Raw genomic sequence first — 6,087 nt, forward strand, 5'->3', positions numbered from 1 at the left:
GCTGTGTCTGGAGGGGCTGTGCGGGGTCGGGGCGGCTCTAGGGGGGACACGGGGGGACATTGCTCCCCCGGTTTTGGGGTGTTGTGGTGGAGGGGGGGACGGGGCAGTGCCCTGGGGCTGGGCTGGGCTGGATTTGGGGGCAAACCAAGGGGATTTGGCACCTGAAAGGGGGTGCGGGGTGGTGCTCGGCCTATAGCGGGGCTGGGGGGCGTGTGAGACCCTAAATAAACACAGGTGGGGCAGCTGCCCCACAGGAGGCGGGGGGGGGGAGTTGGGGGGGTGTGGGGGGGGGATGGGGGGGGGCAGGGGGATTTGGGGGGGCTGTGGAGCAGGATATGGGGCAGGGGGATTTGGGGGGGATATGGTGCAGGGGGATTTGAGGGGATATGGGGCAGGGGGATTTGGGGGGAATATGGGGCAGGGGGATTTGGGGGGCTGTGGGGCAGGGGGATTTGGGGGGATATGGGGCAGGGAGGGAGAGCTCTGGGGTGGGGCAGGGGGATTTGGGGGGCTGTGGAGCAGGATATGGGGGGTACAGGAGCCGGGATTTTCCCGGGCTGCCACCCCCTGGGATTTTTCCCAGAGACCCTACAATAACACAGAGCGAGACCCCACAACGACCCTACAAAAACAACACCAGAGGACCCACAGCTGTTTCCCCTACAAAACCAACAGGGGTGGCGCGACCCCCTCCCCTTCAATCCCCCAAACCCAACCCGCCGCGACCCTACAACAACAACAACAACAAACAACCCCAAAACAACGACCCGCCGCCACCCTACAACAACAAAACCCGCACACCCCGGTCCTCCCCGCTTCCCCCGAACCCCCCCTGCGGGCACGGGGCGCCCCCTCCCCGTTCTCCCCGAGCTCGGGGGGCGGCTGCGGGCGCTGGCCCGGAGCCCCCCGGCCGCCCGGCGGGTCCCCCCGAGCGGGCGCTGCAGAACAAAGGAAGCAGCAGAGCAGCAGCAGCGGCAGCAAACGCGAGGCAGCTCCGCGGGTCCCCTCGGGGTACCGGCGACATCCCGAGCCTCCCACCGGGGTCCCCCCGCCGCCGGGAGAGCGCTCAGCCCCGCGCCGAGCCCCCCGCAGCCCCCCGAGCCCGAGGAGGGGGAGCAGGACCGTTTGTTTCCTATTTTTTTTTTTTTTTTTTGCCGGTAAACGCTCTTTTCTATCTAAATTTGGGGAGCGGGGAGCGGGGGAGGTGGAAAGTTGCCGGTGCGCGGCTGAAGTTGTGAAGTTTGTGCGAAGCCGCGCGGGTTTGAAGTGGGGGGGGAAAAGAAAAGGAAAATGGGGTTGGGAGAAATAAGGGGTGGGATTAAAAAAGGGGGAGGCAGCGCCCCGGTTTTGGGAGGGGGAGGCTCGGGGAAAAGAGGGGTGGGGAGACAGCGGGGCCGCCCCCCCCCCCGGGCTGGAAGCGGCGTGGAAATTAAAAGTCGGGGTTGACTCGCGGCTCTGTCCCCGCAGAACCCCCGCGCTGTCCCCAGGGCGGGGGACACGGTGACCCCGGGATGTCCCTGTGGCCGGGCAGGGGGCTCCGCCAGCCCGGGCCAGCCGCCCCCCCGGCCGGGGGGAGCCCCCAAATCTAACGCTGTCCCCCCCCCGGGATGGAGATGGAGAGGCACGAGGGGATCCACAGGGAGGTGAGCGACCCCCCAGCTCCCCCAAACCCAGCCGTCCCCGCTCTGATCCCCACACCTCGGGGTGACCCCTTTGAGCGTCACCGCGACCTGGAGGGGGCTCGGAGGGGTGGGCAGGGAAAGCCCCTCCTCGGTTGGTGGATGGGTTTGTTTTTTTAAGGGTATTTCCGTGGGAAATGGGACTTTCTGCTGCCTTAAAGGCCGCCTCGACGCCTTAAACACCCCCCCAAAAAAATCCAGCTCGTCCCTGGGGCATCCCCCAAAACAGCGCCGCGGGACGGGCGGAACAAAACCCTCCTTTAAACCGAATTCCTTGGAATTTCTTGGCGTGAAAGAGCAAAACCCCGCACGAAAAACCCACCCGGGTGCCGTCCTGGGAGGGGTGGGGGTCGGTTCCCCCAGAAAGAAGGGGGTGGCGAGGAAGGGGAAGGCAGAGCCGTGCCCGAGGGGGGCATCTCGGAGCTGACAAGTTGCGGCATTCTCTTCACCCAAAAAAAAAATTCCAACGCCTTCCTTCCATCGGCACGGCTGGTTTTACCGGCCGGGGTGGTTGGAACCGGGATCTGGCATTTTGTGCCCACGCAAAATCCAGGGAAAAAAACGGGGGGGGCTGCTCCAAATGGGGGGGCTCCAATGTGGGAGGGAGAAAAATCTGCTCGGCGTCGAGTTTTGGTGTTTCCACCCCCCAAAAAAAAAAATCCCCCATCGGCGCTGATTTGCCTTTTTTTTTTTTTTGGTGGTGTCGGGGGTTGAGCGGCTGCCGCGCGCCTCTGGGTTGGATCCAGCGGGATTTTCCTTGGGATGGGATTTGGGATTTGGGATGGGATTTGGGATTTGGGATGGGATTTGGGATTTGGGATGGGATTTGGGATTTGGGGTGGGATTTGGGATTTGGGATGGGATGCTGGGGACGCTGGCACAGGTGGCTTGGCGAGGCAAGGCAAGGACTTTGCCCTTGGCAAAACGCCGGCGAAAACTGAAATCCGACGGCCAGGGGTTTGTCCCAGCGCTTTTCCAGGCAGGATATGAGGGGAAAAGATGATTCGTGAGGATTCTGCGGGGTGGGTTCCCCCGACCCGGGATGGTGCCGGTGAGCCGGGCCGGGCTCTGCCGCTGTTCCCACGGCCCCGCGGCTCTCCCGGGGAGCTTTGGCAGCCGCAGCCCCTTCCCAGCACCAGTTCCACCAGTTCCTCCGGCTCGGGCGGGCCGGGAGAGCCGGCTCTGCCCCGGCTGGAGCTCCTGCTGTCCCCCTGGGGCTGATTTCCTGCCGTGTCCCCACCCGGGAGGGCTTGGAGGAGGAGGAGGAGGATGAAGATCTCAGAGGTCAAGGTTTAGCTCTGCTCCCGTGGCGGGGCTCTGTCAGACACTTCCCAGGCGGCTCAGGGTGTCTTTCCCAATCATTTGCATAACTAATCAACGTCTCGGGAAGCCGCTCGTTAGCGCGGAACGCGCTCCGCACCGGGAGCCGCCGGTGTCCGCCCCGAGCGAGGGAAGGATGCTCAGAGCTGTCCCCCTCAGCTTTGGGAACAAACCCTAAAGAGACCCCACAAAAACCCCTTTCCCAGCAGGAACGGGCTCAGACCCCACAAAAAACCCCATTCCCATCAGGAACAGACTCAGACCCCACAAAAAACCCCATTCCCATCAGGAACAGACTCAGACCCCACAAAAAACCCCATTCTCACCAGGAACGGGCTCAGACCCCACAAAAAACCCCATTCCCAGCAGGAACGGGCTCAGACCCCACAAAAAACCCCATTCCCAGCAGGAACGGGCTCAGACCCCACAAAAAACCCCATTCCCAGCAGGAACGGGCTCAGACCCCACAAAAAACCCCGTTCCCAGCAGGAACAGGCTCAGACCCCACAAAAAACCCCATTCCCAGCAGGAACGGGCCCAGCAGACCCCCAAAAACGCTTTTTTGGGTGGCGGGGATGGGACGTGGAGCAGCTCAAGGTGTCCCTGAGTGTCCCTGGGGAATTCCCGACGCTCGAAAATCCCAGTTCATCCTCAAAACGAGAGCCCCTAAGTGAATTTGGCAGCCAGGCTCGGGGCCGAGCGCTGGCGATTAGGGCTAATCTCATTTAAAGCATTACTAATAAAAGTTACTAAATTTGTCCATCTCCGAGGTTTTCCCTGGAGGGTTGAGGTGGTTTTTTTTTATTTTATTTTATTATTATTTTTTATTTTTTTTCTTCTTCCAGCGTGAAATCGCCCCAAAACGCGCCCGGCATCTCCAAAAAAATTAAAAGCAGGGGGATGATGGATGGGATGAAGGACAGGCCGGGGTTTGGCTCGGTCCCGTTCGTGCTGGTGGCACCTGCAGGATGTCACCAGGGTAATCCGGGGGGATTCCTCGTGCCTGGAAAATGGAAATATTCCCAGTTTTGGCTGCGATGTGAGCAGCTCAAAGGGCTCCGGAGTAAATCCGATGGATGCTGGAGAGGAGGAGGAGGACGGGAGGGAAGAGGAGGCTGGAGGAATCCAATCCCCGACGCTTTTTGCAGGGAATTCTCGCCTGGCAGAGCCGTGCCAGGCTGGAAATTCGGGGAAAAACCAATTCCCGGCCCGGCTGATCCTATTTATTCCCGTGGGAGTCGCGTTGCTCGGGTCCCGGCGGGCTCTTGGCTTTTTCGGGAAGGAAAAAAAAGGGAATATTGCTCCTGGGAATGCGGCAGGGATTGGGAATCTCGCGTCTGTGCTTGCTCTTCCACCTGGACCCGGCTTTGTCCAGCCCAGTGGGCATTTCACGGCTCCTCAGATCCCTTTGGAAAGCGGTTTTTTCCTGGGAGACCTTTGGGAATTTGGAGTTTGTTGCCGTTTTGCCGGTGATTTAGCTGAGAATGGGTTTGAGCTCTTTCCAGGGGAATCCAATCCGCACTCGGAGAAGTTTCGGGGCGGGGAATTCGCTTTCTTTGCTCCCCCTTTTTTTCTCCTTTCTCTCCCAAAAATCATTCCGTGCATCACTCATCTCCAACAGGGTTTGGAAAAACTGGAGCTGAATTCCACCAGGACTTTTTCAAGGATCCAGCCCCACTTTAACCCTTTCACCGTCCGATTCCCACGGGAAAACTCCCGCCTCCTCCCCTTTCTTCAGCGGATTTTGGGGAAGAAAGGGCAAATCGGACAACGCGCGTGTTGTTGGAGGAGGATTTAAATGTTATTTAAATGTTATTTAAATGCCTGATGTCCCCAAATTAATGAATCCGGGGCCCCAAATTAGCGATGACCCCAAATTAATGGTGTCCCCCGACCCAAATGATCGATATTCCCTAATTAACCCGACCAAATTAATGGACCCGAATTAACGGATGAAAAATACCGAGGTGGCCGGGGGTTTCACGGCAGGGAAATGTTGGAGGGAGGGGCTGTAAAGGACATTTTGGGGCTGATCTCGGGGTTTTTGGCTGCTGCCACCGCCCGTGTGGGCCGATGTCTCGGTTTTCTGGGGGGACAATGACACAACGAGCGGGGTTTGGGGGTCCCGTCACCCCAATTTTGGGGTTGTGGGGTGGCGTGTCTGTGTCCCTGTCCGTGTCCCCATTGTGTGCTGTCTGTGCTGCTGCTGCACCCTACTCGTGTCCCTTCTGTGTCCCCCTTGTGTCCCCTCAGTGTCCCTTCTGTGTCCCCCTTGTGTCCCTTCTGTGTCCCCCTTGTGTCCCTTCTGTGTCCTCTCTGTGTCCCCCTCGTGTCCCCCTCAGTGTCCTCCCCGTGTCCCCCACTTGTCTTCCTCCGTGTCCCCCTCGTGTCCCCTCAGTGTCCCCCCCCGTGTCCCCCCCGTGTCCCGCTCATGTCCCCTCATGTCCCCCTCAGTGTCCCACTCATGTCCCCCCCGTGTCCCCCCCCGTCCCCCTCATGTCCCCCCCCCGTGTCCCCCTTATGTCCCCCTCAGTGTCCCCCTCATGTCCCCCCGTGTCCCCCCGTGTCCCCCTCATGTCCCCCCAGTGTCCCCCTCAGTGTCCCCCTTATGTCCCCTCAGTGTCCCCCTCATGTCCCCCCCCCCCCCCGTGTCCCCCCGTGTCCCCCTCATGTCCCCTCAGTGTCCCCCCCGTGTCCCCCTCATGTCCCCTCATGTCCCCCCCCGTCCCCCCGTGTCCCCCTCATGTCCCCCCTGTGTCCCCCTCATGTCCCCTCATGTCCCCCCTCATGTCCCCCCTGTGTCCCCCTCATGTCCCCCCTCATGTCCCCCCCGTGTCCCCCCCGTGTCCCCCCCCGTGTCCCCCTCATGGTCCCGCTCCTGCGCAGCGCAGGGAGCGGGCGGGCGGTGCCACTGCGTGGGGAAGGGGGGGGGGCTGCGCGTGGGGGGAAGAGGAGGAGGAGGAGGAGGAGGAGGAGGAAGGAGGAGGAGGAAGAAGGAGGAGGAGGAGGAAGGAGGGCAAGAAGAGGAGGAGGAGGAGGAGGAGGAGAGGGGGGGAGCAGGGATGCGGCGCTCATTCCCCCCCCCGGC

This window comes from Pseudopodoces humilis, chromosome 30 (assembly GCF_049639895.1).
Source record: "Pseudopodoces humilis isolate 2021_Gansu_Grassland_sample_001 chromosome 30, ASM4963989v1, whole genome shotgun sequence".
Taxonomy (NCBI): domain Eukaryota; kingdom Metazoa; phylum Chordata; class Aves; order Passeriformes; family Paridae; genus Pseudopodoces; species Pseudopodoces humilis.